The following is a 19477-nucleotide window of genomic DNA, read 5'->3' on the forward strand; positions in this document are numbered from 1 at the left end:
TTTCTATTAAAAGGTATCCTCTATAGTGGTTCTTAGCTCAAAATGCACAAACCTGCCATTTTCAAAACAAAGGTTTCATGCACTCAGCTCTGATTAATGGAGCGTCCATTAGCTCAGCAAACCCTGTGAGGAGGCCGCTGGTAAGCTGCTTGTTAGAACAAAAGAGCTGTACACCATGCTGTAGTCTGCAATCGGAACCCTGCAAGTATGCCCTCGGTTTTGAAAGAAAATTATCCGTGGTCTAATGCTTTGGGCATAAACAGGACGACCACCATATCGGTGGTTGCCTGAGTGTCTATAGGAAGAGACTCAGAGAAGAAGGAAAATTTGGCTCCAACCACCACCACTAAGTAGGAACTTAGCCAATTTTATCCATAGCAGGAGTGAAGAATGACTTTCCATAATCGCAAGGAATATAAAATTATGGGTCATCAAGACCAAAGCGGGTTTCTGAATGTCAGTCAAGCTGATGCTGGACCAGGTTGAGCTCCAGCCCGTCCACTTCATCCACAGCGGCAACAAAAGACTCAAACCCACCTGATCAGGAGGGATTTGTGTATAGTATCGACTTTTATCTCCTTAGTATTTTGCCATATGGGGATGCATTATCAGTGCTTCACAGAATTTGGGAGGAGAAATACAATGGTTGTAAGCACCTGTGTCAGTCCAGGTAGACTAAAGAAACAAACTCATGAACACACATGTGTATAGGAAAGAGCTTTATATACAAGAGCAGTTGAATATTGAGAAAACACCCCAGCCCAGTCCAGATCCATCTGATATTAGCCCCTATGTCTGACACCAATCTATAAAGTCCTCTTCAGACTCATGAAACACATGCAATAATGCCGAATGCAGGAAGATCACAGGCCAGTGGGTGAGTCTTGTAGATACAGTGGCATTGTAAACATCTCAGCTCTGGCAGGGGTCTCCACGTGGCTTCTCCAGGTCCAGCGTTCTGGCTGCTTCAGGGTAGATCCATGACCATGAGGTTTCTCCTTAGGGATGTTTCCAAGGGAATGAGCAAAGAGAGAAGTGTCTCCCACCTCCAACGAGGAAATGCATGAATTTCCAGAATCCTCAGGGATACCCACTCAGAGGCCTCATTGGCTATAAACCAATTGACAGAATAGACTCCACCCATTCATTCTTAATCTTCTCAAGTCCCAAATTAACACCAGTTTATGTAACTCTTCACAGTCTCAGAAAAGCAATTTCTCCCAGACATTCTGATAAATCTTCTAAAGCATTTACTTTTTTAGTGCAACAATCCCTTTATTGTCTTTTTCTTAAATCTAATTTACCTGAAAACCACAAGTGGCAATGAGGGAAATAACAATCTTGATGAAAATTTAGCACTTCAATTAGAACATGGAAGCACAGCTACAGAGAAAGATGGTGAGTGAAATATGTTTATTATTTTTTCAAGTAATCTGTTTCCACTGCAGAGAAAAGACCAGTTCAGTCTAAGTCTTCCTTTCCCAAGGCAAACATATATCAAAAAGCGGCTTTAGTGTGCACAGGAAGAGAGGAGACATGCAAGCATGAGAACACATCAGAAAAGTCCCCAGGGGGATTGTGGCCATATTCAGCAGAGGAAAACCTCACTATTCATCTGAGCTAGCATGCTGTATAGCTCCTGTTGTCCAGCGATGGGAAACAGAATCAAATTGGCATCTGAACAAAACACCAAAGTTCCCAACCTCTGCTATTAAAAGTCTTCTGTTTCAATAGAATCTATGTGCTATATAAAGGTTCCAATGCTAAATAATTACGAAAGCCAGTGGCCTGGGCTTTTGTTCTTGGTCTAGTAGGGTCATACTCAAACATCCTAGAAGGAAAAAAAAATCCATAGGGCAAGAAGATCATTTCTATGGATTGTGATAAGAGTTGTATGAGCCCCTAATAAAGTGATTAAAAAGAAGATCACTTCACTTGATAATGCTTCCAAATGTTATTCAACCTGTACTTGAAAACTCTGGGATAGGTGGCTGTCTTTCCAATAAAACTTTTTCTCCACATTATTTCATCAAACCCATAGACAGTTGACTTCAGGGTAAAATTGTGGGAGTCTTTCTCTCTCAAATGAATTTTGCTCATAAAAACCAGAAAACAACAAGTAGAGGTCAGGCTCCTTCAGGTGCAAGCCCTTTTCAGAAGCTCCCCCTATGCACTAAGGCTTCATTTATTCCCCAGGCCTTTCTTACCCTCCTAAACAACGGCCAGGTACTCTGAGTGCACAATGGTTATGGTCAATGGAATGGTAGCACATCTTAGCCATGACTTTTGTACTATGCCATTGATCTTAAACTTCCCATACTGCTAAAAGGCAGTAAATGCCATTTAATGACTGTGGCCTCAGAGGACTATATAATCTCTCAACACATAGAAAACGAAACTCCTTTTAGTTGTAGCTTAAATTCATTTACTAGGAAATAATTTAATGCAACTCACTGTTGTCGAGTCAATTTCAACTCATAGCAATCACATAGGACAGAGTTGAATGCACCTGTGGGTTTCTGAGGCTATAAATCTTCATGAGAAGCAATATCCTCATTGTGGTAGTTACATAATCTGTTGTCAACTAGAGACTATTAAGTGTGAAGGGGTGGAGTTTAGCCTGTCAATCAGGTTGCAGCTTGATGATATCATTTGGAGGCGCTAAGGAGATAAATAGGTAGCTGGAGGCAGGACATGAACTCACTTCCTGGGAGACATTCCTGTTGACAAGCCACATGGAGACACACTGATGGAGCCAGAGCCCTGGAGCTGGAGGAGCCACATGCCAGCACTGACATCTTTCCACCACCACTGGATCTACAAGACTTTCCAACCACTGACCTGTGGTCTTCCTGTATTCAGCATTATGGCATGACTGCGTGAATCTAAAGAGGAATTTATGGACTAATATTGGACATATGGGCTAATATTGGACTTGTGGACTTGATCTGGGCTGGGATGTTTCTCAATATATAATTGCTCTTTTATATAAAACTCTTTCTTATACACATGAGTGTCCATGAATTGGTTTCTCTAGTCTACCCATACTAACACACTCATCCTACTCCTGAAGAGCAGTTGCAGGGTTTGAACTGCCAACCTTCTGATCATTTAACTCAAACTCAACTCACTGCCATCAAGTAAATTCTGACTCATACCAACTCTGTAGAACAGGGTAGAATTGCCCCTGTGGGTTTCAGTAGTTAGCCCCACTAGAACTAGCTTATTTTCATGATATTTATAAGTGGAACGCCATCCCTGTTACACAGTGATTTACTCATGGGGCTGATCACCACAGATTTTCTCAGTTAATGTCTCTTAGGCTTTTATGAAAAATCAGGTGTCTGTAGGTACTTGGTTGTATTTCTTGGTTCTCGTGGCCCATAATATGTGGTAAGAGAGTGATCAGCTCTCCTGCAGACCTGCGGGGAGGGGTTGTTGAGACCTGATCAGGAATGTAGGGTGTGTTGTCAGTTATGCACTAGGAGAAGGGTTTTGTGTGTGTGTTGTCGTGTGAAAGTACTCACATATCTTGGTTCTTGTGTGGATTTCCTCTCTCTGAAATGCCAGGCTATGTCTCACCCAGATCTTGGTTTCAGCAGGAAGGCTCAGAAATCACACCTGCTTGTTTTGTACTTAAAAAACAAAACTAAACTAAAAAAAGAAAACAACCAACTTTGTTCAGAGAGGATAATTACAGAGTATTTGGTTAGGTAGTCATGTTTCCCCCAGCCTCCAGTTTTACAGGTGCTAAATCCCCATTCATTGGTCTACAGGCCAGGTGTTGGCAGGACTGATTTCTTCCTTGATGCTTCAGGGATAAGTGACTGTCAGGTTCCTGAAGTGGGTTATACCTCGGTTCTTTTCTCCGCATGTGGAAAGAACTCATGCTGAAGCATGTGGTGTAATCCAAGTGAATTTTTATGAAGGACGAGACAAGTTTCAGGTTTTACAGTTTCAGAAGGGTACACGCTATTTCTGGAAAGTGTGCCAAGCTGCGTAGAAACTGCACTGGGGTTCACAACTGAACACGAACAACCGCGTGGAAAAGAGAGCACCCACACATGCAGAACTTGGAGGGAGCCCAGGAGCCTAAGAACCCTAGGGGTTAAGAGCCTGTGGGTCAAGAGGCTGTGGGTCCCAAATAGGCCCAGAGTGGTAGCATGAGCAGCCACAGGAGGAGGGAGACCCTCACTCTCCACCTGCCTGACCAGAAGCAGGGTAAGAGAGAGCGAGGCTTTCCCACAGATGGCATATTTCAAACTGCTGGCTGGGGGGGCTTGGTTGATGGTATTTGTTGACCCTATTGGCCTAGTTAGGCCCACCTCTGTGATGTATCTAAGGTGGGTGTGTCCAAGATACTGGTTTTACCTGGGCCTATGAGCTTGTGTCTTCTATGCTCAGTTTGGGCTCTTCATAGGTGTCTAATGGTTGCCTGATTGATTTATTTCCAACTTCTTCTATGGGGGCCTTTGTGCGCATGGGAGGGACAACCCCCCATCCCTAAATCTAGCAACCTAACATGACTTTTTGCCTTTTGCCATCTCCGGACCTTGCCAACATTCATTGGCTCATGGCACTGCATCACTGTGACTTCCTTTTCCAATTTCAAATCTCCTTCTCTGGTCCTGACACCTTTGTCTCCCTACTATAAGGATCCCGGCGATTACCTTGGGGCACCAGAATATTTTCCTCATCTCAAAATCGTTGAGTTAATCACATCTGCAAAGTTCCTTTGTCATGTTAGGGAACATACTCCGAAAGCCCACACTTGACATGCACATCAAGGTGAGGGGTGCTCCAAAGTCATGGGTGGGGTGCCGCCCAGATTCAGCTCAGCAGTAACCAGATTATTCCAAATACAGTAGCAACAGAAATTCTTCTTATCCTAAATCTTCATCCTATATGGAGACTTGGGACCCCCACATCTTTCCTCTCTCCTGCAGCCTCATCCAACCTGACCTAATCAGTACTTAGCAATAACACTCAGAGCTCAAACTCTGGACTCAGACTCTTTATTTTCCTTTATATATTTTATTGTTTCTTAGCAGAGACATTGTATCTGTAGGCAATTTAGCTGTGAAGGAGAGCATTAAGAACCCAACAAGACAACTGCAAATCATTTTATTAAAAGGACTCTTAGAGAATGAGGGACTAGACCCCATTCTCACCCACCAAGTCCTGAGGGCGATGTTCTTGCTAGGAGCAGCTAAGGCACAGGGAGAACTCTAGGACTGAAAACAGCTGGAGACATCATGCCCCCGCAGTGTAGAGCAGCACTGCAGAGGACAATAGTGGGGACAAAATGCAGGGAGTGAGTCTGGTCTGACACCCCTCCACCCCACCCCTAGTGGGGCAGAACAAGAAGGGAACATGACAGACCACCAATAGGAACAAAGTAATGAAGCCCCTGGGGAATCCCGAAAATAGACTTCAAACTCAGAGGGGAAGTTCCAGGAGCCCAACTGGACTGGTGGGGAGATAGTCACAAGGTCAGCAGAGAGACCTGGAACAATGTGCAGCGGTTCTCCACCTTCCTCAGGCCCTCATGGTGTGCTGACCCCCAACCATAACATTACTTTCGTTACTACTTCATCGCTGTAATTTTGCTACTGTTATGAATCAGGTGACACCTGTGAAAGGATCATTTGACCCCAAAAGGGGTTGCAATCCACAGGTTGAGAACCACTGATGTATAGGTGTTTGTTTGTTTGTTTGTTTGTTTGTTTCCCTTTCTCTTTTCTGTTGCTGTTATTGGTGGTTGTTTGTCTCTTAGTTGATTGGTGTTTTGTCCTTATTGTATCTGCTTGGTCTATCTATATAAGACAGATATGAGAAGCAAGCCCAAGGAGAAAGTAACGGGATCAATGGTTCTGGGGAGATCTTGGAGGAGGAGGAGTTGGGGGTTGAGAAAATAAGGCCATGGACAGGGAACAACTAGGGATCTAAAATTGATGCCCAGGGGTACACAGAGTTTCTGGTAGTGGTGGAGCAGCAGTGAGGAATTACTGAGCAGCAAACAAGAGTTGAGCATGATAGTGGTACAGGAAGAAGGTAAGATGAAATAGAGGAAATAACTAGGAAGCAAAACTATTTACAGAGGTATAAACATAGAAGTGTGCATATGAAAATATATTAATGCATAGCAATAGTGGTATTGGCCTACATCCCTATATTTATATGGCAATACATTGAGGCAGTGGACAGACTCTGGGCCTCTACTTAAGTACTCCCTCAACACAAGAACACTTTGTTCTAATGTGGCACTGAGTGATGCCCCCCACCCTGACACTATTGCTAAAGACAAACTGAGTGCATAAACAAATGTGGTAAAGAAAGTAGATGGTGCCCAGCTATTCAAAGATATAGCAGGGGGGTGTTACAAAATGCTTGAAGCCAACCATCTAGCAGGGAAGAAACAAATCCCACATAGAAGAAGCACACCAGCCTGTGTGATTTTAAGTTGCCAGCGGGAACAAGCATCAGAGGTTCAAAAATAAACAACCCCATTGAGGTTTAAGGGTGGATCTAGGTGGAGACGAAGAGCCCATTCATGGATAATTGGACGTTACTGCACAAAGGGGCTGCACAGAGAAGAAAATGCATCCTGGGGACAGTGTAGTGCCAACAAAACACAACACTCCTCTAGTTCTTTAATCCTTCATTCCCCCACTATTATGATCTAAGTCCTACCTTGAAAATCCCATTAGACTGCTGTACATTTAGTGGCACAGTCTAACGCTTTCAACATACAGAATTCAGGAATGACAAATTCCCTGAGAATCAGTAATGGGAGTAACAATTCCAGAAGGGTAAGGGAAGAGAAAGGGGAGGAAGAGGGTGGGGAATGGATAGCAATAACAACAGAATAACCCCCCTTGAGGAAGTTGAAAACCAGGATAGGAGGTGAAGGGATAGAATGGGTGGTGTAAGATATGGGTTCACAGGGGTGATAGGATGGGAGAGGAAGGAGAAAGAAAAAAGGAGTTGATATCAAAGGGCTCAAGAAGAAAGATAATGTTTAGAAATTGTTGATGCCAACAATTTTACATGTCTGCCTGATATAATGGATGTATGATTTGTTATAGGTTAGTATATCTAAGATTACCTCAATACAATGATTTATTAAAAATAAAATAAGGATAAATATAAAAATAAATAAAAGGGTTCTTTTCATAAGAGGAAACCATAAAATGCCTATATCAAGAGTTAATGACCTAAAGCCAAAACAGATTCTGAACATCTTCCACCAGTTTTTCACTATTGTAGAATGAAAATAAAAAACCATAAAATGACCACAAAGGTATATGAGATCATCAATCCTAAGACTATTCTTTCTCTAGCCTATTATCCTTAGGTAGAAGAACAGGCTGGCATCTTTTATTGATGTGTTCTATAAAAGCTAAAATAGGGGAACGGGAAGGGAGGGGAAAATGAGGAGCTGATACCAAGGGCTCAAGCAGAAAGCAGGTGTTTTGAGAATGATGATGGCAACTTATATACGAATGTGCTGGACACAAATGATGTATGTACAGATTGTAAAAAGAGTTGTATGAGCCCCTAATAAAATGATTTTTTTTTAAAGGTAAAATGAAGGCTTTGGAGCAGAGAGTCTTATTGTTGCTCCTGTGTGCTCTCTAGCTAACAGTAAGCCCATGATGGAGTACAGCTACCCTCTAGGGTTTTCCAGCTACAAATCACCAGGCTGTTTTCTCCTATGGAGGGGCTGGTACATCTAACTGCTCATCTGTGGGAAACTGAGAAGAGAGTGGATGCGGACAGATTCTCTCTGCTCATAGTGAAGGAGTCTGGGAGGCAGATTCTGGTGGAGGGAGTCCTTCACGCTCGTGAGTTGAAGATCCAACCCAGTCACATTCTCCTATGTCAAAGTTACCCCCACAACGTCCCCATAATAATGCCAATTTTAAGGTGCTGCTTACAAGCGCATGATTGCTTACTCTGCACTTGAATGTTATCTGGTTGAGGGCTAGCTGCCTGAAGGTTTTCTGCCAGCAGGAGTGATGTCAGACCATCCCACCCTAAGTAGGTCCACTCCCTTATGATAAGGATCATAGATTGTTCCCTTGGAGAAGACCTGAGACACCTAAGTTCAAGTCAGTTCAGAGACACCCAAGGTTAAGCCGCCATCTTAACTCTAGAACCCACCCATCTTGCTATGGACGTACCTTCCTGTTACATGTATGTCCCTAGCAGTCCCATTCCTCTTGGGTGTATAGCCCTAGTATGTCCCCTTCCTGTTACATGTATGCCTGTACTATAACCCCTTCCTGTTACTATGTGTATGATGTGGCTTGCTCGTCCAAGATTATGTAATCCTGTTAAAATTCATTCTCTCTCTCTCTGGAGAGCCCTTGCATGCCTTGCCTGATGTCTCTTTAATTTACCCTTTATTACACAACCGCTCCCCTGGGACCCATTCAGTTGTGGAGGCTGGTCCCCCACACTAATTGTTAGTAGCTGGGCACTTAATCATTTTGCAAGCACTTTAAAGAGAACTAGCTAGAAACCTTCCAGCCTTCTTTAGTAAGGCACTGGATGGAAACGTGGTTCTTAACATATACTCACATTTTTAACAGTTAGCATATATTTATGGTGAAATTAATTGTTCACTGACATATTAACAATCAAGAGTATATGACCAGATTTCCCAACTATTACATACCCAACACCAAAGCTCAATCAATAGTTATATCTTATGGTTTTTTTTAACTTAAACATTCATATGAGTTCTTTAGTGGTGCAAACAGTTTGCACACCCAGCTGCCTATCTAACAGTCAGAAGTTCAAGTCCACCCAGAGGCATTTCAAAAGAAATAGTGATGAACTGTGGAAAAATTAGCCATTAAAAACCCTTTGTAATACAGTTCTACTCTTACCTACATGGAGTCATCATGAGCCAGAATTGACTTTACTGTAACTAAAATGTTTAAGGCCTAAGTAGCCTTTGATTACTAAAATAAGAGCAAAGTAATTCATTGATTGCCACTTCTTTCTTATTTTAGACAGAGGGACATAGGTATTGTATATTGTGTGTGCTTTATAGAATGTATAAGTTAAATGCTATCTAGAAAAGAGCTAAATATATAGTTACTGCTAACAATAATGGGATTGCTCATCTTATGCAAAATACTAACAATAACATCAGAAGGAGATTGATATGAAAGTTTTAGTAACATCTTCCTTCAGATAAGGTGTATGTAATCCGGGGGAAACAGGAAATATTTGTAACCATCAGGCAAGTGTCTTAATAAATCTTTATTTTAATGAAAAGTTTGAGAAAAATAAACTTTGTTTTTAACAGTCAACCACTTACTATTACAGAATAGAATACAAAATCCACATGAGCTTTTCAAATAGGACAGACGTAAATTTACTCTTGATTATAATCATATCTCCATATCCCCCACGTCTTTGTTTCCTCTCATAGTATGAGGTACTTAATGAAGATTTTCTTAAGCACTACACTTTTTATAACACTGATTAGCATTCAGTGGTTTTTCTGCTTCTGAATAACAGTGAGGAAAAGATAAGTGGAATAAAGCAAATAATCTGAATTTTAAGTCTTTATAGGCTTAGCACATTCAATTCTATATACAACAGCAAGAAAAGTCCAAGGATGTTTCCAAGAAAGTTCTTCAATAAATCTGCATAATCTATTGGTGAGTCTTCATTTCACGTATCAGGCATCATTTCTTGAGCAATTTGACATTTTCTTATCGGCTCACCTTCTTTAAGTAAAGAAAGCCTTTGCAGGAATTGCAAGCCTAAACTGCAAGCCAACACTACAAATTATCACAAATTTACTATTTCTGAAATCTTAATCGATATAACTTGTTATATATAATGTATAGCATTCAAAACTAACTTTTAGATACATGCATTCAAAAATAAGGGACATAAAAGACAATAGTTTTCTTACCCAAGATTCTTTTAGAGTTTTGTGTCATGGCCCATGTTTTTTATATGACCATATCGTTGTATCAGCATTAACTTGTTTTGTCACTACAGCTAACTTTTTTTTCTATATTACTCATTACTTCGCAATTCGGCTTCATAGCAACCACTCACTTTCCAACCCCCCCCCACCGAAAAGGCAATTAGCAAATTAATTAACGACCCCTTTTAAAGTTCCTGTGTGCATTCACAGTCACTGTTATGAGAAAATACTTATGACGTAAACAACGTTAGGATAGTTGTTTCATCCTAGGCTCATGCTTAAAGGCAAACATTTGAACACATCATGTATGAAGGAAGCCCATGGCAAATAATAAAGTTTAACAGACTAATCAACTAATAGGTTTTCCTGTTGCTTCATGAATGTTGTTTATTCATCAAGTGTGGCGCAGCGGTTTATTCGATACGTGTGGTGCGATAATATATTTGATTAGACTTTTCTGGCCTTAGCCTTTATAATCCCCACCAAATGCAAGAGTAGGATCATGCAGATGGGCCATATGTCCTCTTTTCCTGATGGTCTGAGAAAGAGAAGGTGGGGAAAGATGCTCGTAGGATTGGATTATATGATTCAGTTGCGAGTGATTCTTAAGAGGCTTAATAATTGTTAACAATTGTGATTGTAAAAACTTAGAACTTGAAGGTAGGGGTTGGTCAACTTTATTATCCTGATGGGTATCAAATTTACCATCTCAGAATTAGGAACAGATAACCTCACTACCATCCAGAAAGAAGAGCCAGGAGAGGAGCGCCCGCTTTGTACCCTGAGATCCATGTGCACTGAACCTTCTTGATCCAAGAGTCAGAGATCTCTGAGGCCAGAGGAGCCACAGAGGAATAACAACTGCAGAACTGAAAACCAGAGCAGGAGACAGAACTTGATGAGCTTCCAGGCCCACAAAGCAAGAAAGCCGAGTGCCTTCCTCTAGAAGTTTGGTTACAGAGTGAGTTGTGTCCAGGATTTTAGTCAAAGGAGCTAGGCTAGCTGACTCACGTTGCTAGAGAAGAGCATCTTTGGGCTGCCATTTATGGCACAGTGGAGTGCCATTTGGACATTTATTGGCGTCACAAAAGGAGCTTTGTAATACTGACTGAAGAGGGCAGAGGCCAATGAGCTACATGGCTGAGGGTGAAGCGTGTCTATAAGCATGGCTGAGATGAGGATCTCCTAACTGGAAGAACTGTATCTGAGCATTTCTTATTCTGAATTGTAACCTGTTAAGTTCCCTATTCAGCCTCATAAGTTTGAGTATTGTCTGTGAATTATGCATAGCCATTGCAATAAATTATCTAACCCAGCAGAGAATTAAAGAGTATTTAGAAGGGATGTTTGGGATCAGAATTGGTAAAGAAGGTTGGCGGTAGACCTATCCGAACTCTGCCTCATGGGAATCAACTCTGGGCTGATGCTGTGTTTGACTCTTCTTCCCTCTTGTGATGTTAGAGGAGGCCATGTGCTACCTCCACACCCATTGTTTAAGGTGCACTCAAGTCTAGACTCATAGCAACCCTGTGCACAACAACACAAAACATGGTGCTGCCCTGCGCCGGCCTCAGGATCATTGTTGTGTCTGAGACCATGATCGCACCCACTGTGTCATCTCCTCGATGTTCTTCCTCCTCCAGGGCGCGGTCCTTCCGGATAATTTGTCAACATAAGACAGTCTCACCATCCTCACTTGTAAGGACCGTTCTGTGATGTGTTCGTCTAGCAGTTCACAATATAGTCAGTACAGTTTGCCAGCCCCCAATTCAAATGCTTCCATTCTTCTTTATTTGAGTTCTGCTTTTCACATGCATTATAAGGGCAGCCACAAAGAACATGGCTTGAGTCAGATTCACTTTAATCCTCAGAGTGACCGCTTGGCCTTTAAGAACTTTAAAAAGCCCTGTTACGGGTTTGCGCAATGCCATACATCATTTGCTTGCTTGGCTGATGCATTCATGGGCATTGGGCAGTGATGCCAATAAAAGTAAAATGAAATCCTTGATCATTTCAATATTTGTCATGCTTTTTGGTCCAGTGGTTGGGGCGAAAAGTGTTTATGTTGAGGTGTAAACCAGCTGAAGGCCAAGGCCTTTTAGCTTCACCAGTAAGTGTTTCAAGTCCTCTTTGCTTTCAGCAGGCAACGCTGTGTCATCTGCAGATCACAGGTTGTTCGTTGTCTTTCTTCACGTCCTTTTTCTTCACATTGTCCAGTTTTGTTTTGTTTTTTGATTACTTGCTCAGTATTCAGGTTGAGCCAGGATGGTGAAAAGATCTAGACGCACACCTTTCCTAATTTTACACCACTCGGTGTCCCCTTGCTCAGTTCAAACAATGTCTCTGGGTCTAAGTACAGGTTCTGTCTGAACACAGCTACATGTTCCAGAATTCCCATTCTTGGCAATGTTGTTCTTAATTTGTCATGAGCCACATAAAACACTGGTAAACAAATCTTCCGGATAGTCTCTGCTTTCAGCTAAAATCTTTCTGACACCAGCCACTATAGGTTTGTGAGGGTTTTTTTTGTTTGTTTTGTTTTGTCAAGTTGGCTTTTTACAGTATTTTAGAGGGATGGAAATATCAGGTTTAAGGACAGCTCTTAAATCTCCAAGGACCCTGTCCACACAAACAAATACGTAGCCCTGTAAGCTGTGTGCCCTTGTTTCTGTAGCATGTTGTGACACTGCAACAGCTCCTTTGGGAAAGAAGTGGCCGCTGCAGTTCTTTCGGTCTTTCTGTCACAGTCAGTGACAGAACCAAACTTCCCAGACAAAAACGGCACCAGGGGCATGCCTATTTTGGTGACTGTATTTAGAATTTTGCTTTAGGCCCCCTAACAAGTTTGTTGAATCAGTAGCCACATTTGGATACTTCCCAATTAATGAGACCAGTGCGTTTAATGTAAGAGACTGGATCTCTAACTTGCAGAATAAATTGGGTTTTGTATGGTCTTCCTAGAGGAACACCTGAGCTTTTAAGCAGAAAAAATATGTGAACACAGGTTCAAGAATATCAAAAGCCCCGAGGGCACTCACTATGAGAGAAAGCCACCTGTGGAAGGGCACGCTGAGAGATGACGTCTGAGCTGCACAGCCAGAGCACGAGGCTGCCCGGCAGCCTCAAGGAAACACTCACGCAAGGAAGGCGCACTGAGACAGAACACTGACCAAATCCCACGTCATACTTCCTGCTAGGGATTTTGACGCTGAGACCCAAGCTGAAAAGCTTATTTTTAACATCCTCATAAACGAACCTGGCCTTTCCTACTAGGGGTTCTGGTTTGGGGTTCGTGTTCAAACGTTACAACTTGAATATATTTCTAGTGATTTGGAGATGTCAGTGATTACTTTGGAGAAATGAGTTTCTATCTCCTCTTTCCCCTTCCACTTTAGGAAAGTGAGTTCCCGTTTGTGTTCTTCCCTTTCCCCTTGGAGGAATTTGTGGTTGGCTCAGGTTTATCAGAGGGTCTGCGTCTCTAGTCTGACACTAGCACGTTTTATCCAGAACCTGTTTGTTGTGGTGGTTGTTGAATTGAGTTAATCTTACCAAATCATTGCTGTAGACACTTTAAGAAACCTTAGTTCCCTACTTGCTGTCTGTTGTTTAAGCTTCACAACCTATAGGTTTGTTTTTCTGCCTTGCTTTGTTGAGCTTCACTTTCATCTAGAAAGAGCATTGTGGCCGAGGCTCTGTCTTGCCTCAGGAAGCCATGTCTGGCAGTTGTTGTTTCAGTTTTTATTTCTTTCATGAGACTACCTTAAATCTCAGTTCTTTTCTCATCCAAGTTAAAAAATAAATTAAAATAGGCTTCTTGCCTCTGTCTTATGATTCAGACTTTTAATAGCTACTTTGGGAAATTTTTATGTAAATTAGCCTATTTGAAAACTGAACCGAATAAAGATGGATTATTTATTTTGATTGGTGAAACAAGGCCTTAAAATGATAAATTATTCTAAATAAAAGATAAAATGGATAAAGTCTAAATTTCTTTAAAGTATATAAAAGATAAAGTTATGAAAATGGAATATTTTCTTATCTTTGGATGGTATTCTTAAAATAGATTATGTTATTTCAAATGACTTTATTCTGGTAAGTTTAGTGATAAATAAGCACTTCTATAATTTAATAGTCAGAATGTTTCCCAGGATTAGTCAAAATTAATTTAGTCCCAAAATGAGTTTTATGGCCTGTTTTCATGACAATCTTAAATGCAAAAGCTTACTAGGTAACTTACCTAGCTAGTATCTGAAACTGGTTTTATTTAAAGAAAGGAGGTCATTTTGTTTTAAAATAAAATTAGTGGTTCCAGGATCAGAAATAGAGGGGCTGGTGGATTTGAACCTGAACCTTGCAGTTCATAGTCCGACACTTAGCCAAGTGCCACCAGTGTTCCTTTCCAAAACCTAGACCAACATGGATTTGTGTGCAGAATTAGGATGACCAATTCGTGTCTGTGACCATGAGCCAAAAGACAGGGAGGGCAGGGCAGGATCGGGTCTACTCTGGGCTGTAGCCTACAAGAGGATCCCCTTTAAAACAACAACAAAACTATAAACAAGTGGTCTATTGTAGAGGATTTCTAAGAAGTCAAAAGACAGAAATTATAGAGACACGAAGTGAAATACAGACATTTTGATTGGAAACAAGACACCAACAAAAAAAGACAAAATCTTGGGGGGCGGGGAGAGGGGGAAAAAAAGGAGCTCAAATAGAAAATAAATGTTTAGAAAATCATGATGGCAACATATGTACAAACATGCTTGATACGGTTGATGTATGGATTGCTATAAGAGCCCCCAATAAAATGATCTTTAAAAAAAAAGGAAAATCTGAGGCTGAATTGACTAAGTATAGTGAACGGTAATATTTCAATGTTTTGTTATATCTAGAATTAAAATAATTTATAAGACCTGTAGGTTTCTGACTGGTATTAAACTGAATTAATGATATTCATCGTAATTAAAATATATATACTATTGTGTTTTATAGGTCTGCTAATGAGCTTATTTATTTTACCACTTAAATAGTTACACTCTAAGTGATCAGCTTCCAAGACACTATTTAAAAGGTTAATTTAAAGGAAATGTATTTGATGTGTTCAAACTATCTGTTGTGGCCACATTTTGCTTGTTTGATGCATGAAATTTTAAAGAGCTTAAATGCTAAATAGCACATTATAAAAAATAATTTTATTTCTCACTGTTAAAATGACAATATTTCATTAATTACTGGGTTGAACATTGTTATTTCTTGTGTATTCTACCTCAAAGTCAAGGGTGCAGTATTTCATGGATTTAAATTTCTGAGTTGAAACTAAACCTCGTGGCTTTGAATAAACCATAAACTTTTATTTGTAAATTATTTTGTTAAGTAAATTAAGTATTATTTCTTGGTGACCTATGATAAATTCCTGATAATTATGAAATGTTATGGAAATGCACACAAGATTTCTTCCTGTTTTATAAAAGGAAAGTGCTAAAACTGAAAAAATTAATTATTAATGTGTCATGAGTTACGTGAAATGCACTGTAAAATCAAGAGAAGTGCTTAACTTTCTTCAGGTTGAAAATGCATATGTTAGTGCTTCCTTTATATTCTTGCCTGATATTAGAAAATAATTTAATACCACCATTATGTCATAATTTTATGATTTTTTAATTGCTAAGTTGGTTAGAATTTTATTTCTTTTGAATCTAGTATCACAAAGATAATGGTTTTAAATTGTGGAATTCATATTCTTTATCTCTGGATTTTTTGTTGTACTATTCAGATAGAGAAAAGGTAATCTTGGTATATTCATCATATATCCTGTCTATATGATATTCTGTCTCAAAATTATCATGTGTTTAAGCTAATATTCTTTAAAATGAATTTTCATTGAGTTAAGAGATATTTTTGTCTCAAGGTGTTTGTTTGTTTGTTTCAATTGACTTGATTTGGCTTCAAATTACTTGTATAGCTAATTCACATCAGGTCTTTCACGTTCAAGAAGTAATATTATCATTATAAAAGAAACATGACCATATCAAGGCTTTTTTCTCAGAAAAAAAGTTTACTTTATCTTCCTGAAAGCACTTGACCAAAATATTTCAACAAAAGATAGACTATAGCAAATACTATCTTTGAATTGTATAGAACTAGACTGAATCAAGATTTCCAGAATTCAGACTGAGGCTGCTCTAGAATCACATAGAAGAGAAATTGATTTAATAAGACAGAGAGCTAAAGGATTATTATGTGTTTTATGTGGGAAGATTGGTAATGTTCTAATATTTTAGTATCTGGACCGAAGAAACCATGTATCATTCTCCTAAATTATCTGATGAATGGGATTAATCTTAAACTTGCAGATTTGGACTCATTCTATTAGTCTATTTGGACTAGTTCTTTAGATATATCAATTAATCAAGAGGGAAATTAAGGAACATAAGAAAATGTAAAACTAAACCTTGAAAACAAACCTTAAAAACATTAAAAAGAAGACTTAGGAAATGAGAAAGTTCCTTACTAGTGATTATAGTAACTATTAGTTACTGAAGCAGTCGGTTCTTTCATTAAAGGAAGTCATCAGATTCTAAACAGGTTGAGATATTGTAACTATATTGAAATAGAAGTTTCTATTGATAAATTTAGCAGTTTAAAGAAGTACTAAAGAAGTCTCTGAGAAGGAGGGGAAGAGAGACTCCGGATAGGGCAAGATATGACAAAATAACAATCTGTGGATTATCGGGGGCTCATGAGAGAGGGGGGAGCAGGGAGGGAGGGGATAAAACAAAAGGACCTGATGCAGAGGGCTTAAGTGGAGAGCAAATGCTTTGAGAGTGATTAGGGCAAAGAATGTACGGATGTGCTTTATACAATTGATGTATGTATATGTGTGGATTGTGATAAGAGTTGTATGAGCCCCTAATAAAATGTAAAAAAAAGAAAAGAAAGAAAATGATTAGGGCAAAGAATGTACAGATGTGCTTTATACAATTGATGTATGTATATGCATGGATTGTGGTAAGTTGTATGAGCCCCTAACAAAATGTTTAAAAAAAAAAAGAAGTCACTGAAATTCGGGCTGTTTTTACACACTAAGGTAGCATTAGGGTTCCCGCTGGTGTTGGAAAGAGGGGCGGACGCCTAACTAGAGGAATGTTGCCGTGGTCACAACTCAGAAGGCCCAAACCCATCTTTGGACAAGTCAGCCCACTGGAGACTCAAAAATGACCTTCAAATGTTCTTTTGGTCACTAATGGATGACATGTGAGGTAGACAGTTTGTTCTGAGACCATGAAATAAGATCCCTTACATGCTACCAATGTTATCAGCTGTGTTTATGTTAATAGTCTGTTATATACCTGTCATCGTATTCATTAGTAGTGTTATTCAAAATAAAGTTTTATTTAAACTTTATTCTTCTATCCTTATCAATTCCTTCTAGCTCATGTTGGGAAAATGCATTTGTTAGGTTAGCCCAGTAGTAGCTTAATGTTAGACCTGTTGCTTTGTATCTGAGCATGAAAATTGAGATCTACTAGCATCACCTCTATTAAACTAAGTCCTGTACCCAGTGCTGCTGTTCATTTCAGCACCATCATCCAAATGAGATACATGAGTCAGACTATGGCACCTTCCTGAACTGTTAGGTAAACCTCAGACACCATGTTTTACTTTGACCTAAAAATTCTTTGGCCACCTCATATATTCTACATCATCTACAACTCTTCTCCTTGTTCCAATAGCCCATACTCATCTTCTTGAATGATAGAAAAGTTGATAAAATAATTTAATTAAAAAAAGAAAAAAATAATAATTTAATCAATTAGTTACCTTCCTACACAATAATAAGAATGGTATGATTTTTGCCTCTTATTGGTATGAATTTGGTGGTGGGGAAGGGAGGGACAAATTACCCCCAAAGAACAAAATTCAAGAAGTTAACCTTATGTTTGGCACTACTTTGCTTGGATGTTGGAGATTGACTTATCGATGTACATTAGGTGTTTTTAGGAGTTCCTTTGAATAGATAGGCCTCTAATGGGTGTATATGCATTAGACTAGTGATCTGAAAATTCTCATTCTGATGAAGAGAGATGAGCTACCCAACTCACACATTTCAATAGGCAAAAACCCTGCGATGGAATAGGTGGTTCTCCAGCACTTCCACCCAACTATCATATTTCTCACCTTGTAGAATCTATCCACAATTTACCTACCATAATAGCTCCAATTGCCGATTATATTACATATGGAAAGTCAGCACGGCAAAAATCTTTAGATTGCCAAGGTTGTGTGTTGGGTACTCGAATTCCTCTTGATTCTCTTCTAGCCCAACAAGGAAGAGTTTATATTATTGCCAATACCTGTTGCTGGTCTTGGATAAACAACACAGGGGAATCAGAACAAAATAGCAGAAAAACTAGCTAAAAAGCTACTTGGTTACATTCAATACATCCTATGCCTGATCCTACCTTTTAAAATGTTTTTAGTTAGCTACTCAATGGCATTGGTTCTTGGTTGTGCACTATGTTTTAGACTGAATCAATCATTTAAATTAATATAATTACTATCATAAGACTAAATGTTTTCTAAAATATGTGTCTAATGTTTGTGACCATAAGACCCTGGCTGAAATAAACACCACAAAATCAACTTGCTCTGAAAACGAGGCCTGCTTAAGCTTCGCAGGATGAAGAAAAACAATTTTTTCAAAATAAACCAAGGCCCTTGAGGAAGGTAGACAGAGGACTTGCAGAAAAAGAACCAACTCCACTATGGATGATAAATATCCTGTAGCGGAGGCTTGATCAAAAAGGAGACGTGTGTGAGAATGTCAGATTAGAGCTGTTCAGATTTATCGCCATGGCACAGAGCCACTCAAGGTGCCCCCGGCAAACGAAGAAGGAGACAAAACTATGGTTTTGATTCCTTGCTCAGAATGTTCTAGCGAGCATGAGATGAAGATGACATTGACAAGTACTTGCACCACCGATCTCGCGAATGAGGTGACCAACTTTCATAGTGAAGTAGTTTGTGGTCGTGCTCGATTTGTGTGCAAAATGCACTTGTGCTGCATGTCCCCGTAAAACACTTTGCATTTTCATATGAGGCAACTCCAACGCATGTTGTGATAGTCAATAAAATACACTTCTTTCCAGCTCCTAACAGAGAAATAATTCTGTTCTTTGCCCAAATAAACCTCAGTCCTTGGGTGTGTGTATGTAGTTGCCACAAGAAACCCCTAAAGTGATATTCACTGGCCTCACATATAGGGCTGCATGCCTAGCATGTTTAAATATAACATTTGGTAGTCACATATTGGAACATATCCAGTAAATTTCAGGGTACACTTACTAGGGCTATAGAGAGAAGACTATTTGAAACCGAGCCTCTTCCAGAAAGTGTGAACTTAAGAGTTCCGATCCCTCAGATATCTCCGTTATAACAATGTTCCATTATTCATCTCCCCTGTCCGTTGTCAACCTTTTCCTATTGTTTCATCTACCTTATTTGACTTCTCAGGATAAT

Source organism: Tenrec ecaudatus, chromosome 5 (assembly GCF_050624435.1).
Source record: "Tenrec ecaudatus isolate mTenEca1 chromosome 5, mTenEca1.hap1, whole genome shotgun sequence".
Lineage (NCBI taxonomy): Eukaryota > Metazoa > Chordata > Mammalia > Afrosoricida > Tenrecidae > Tenrec > Tenrec ecaudatus.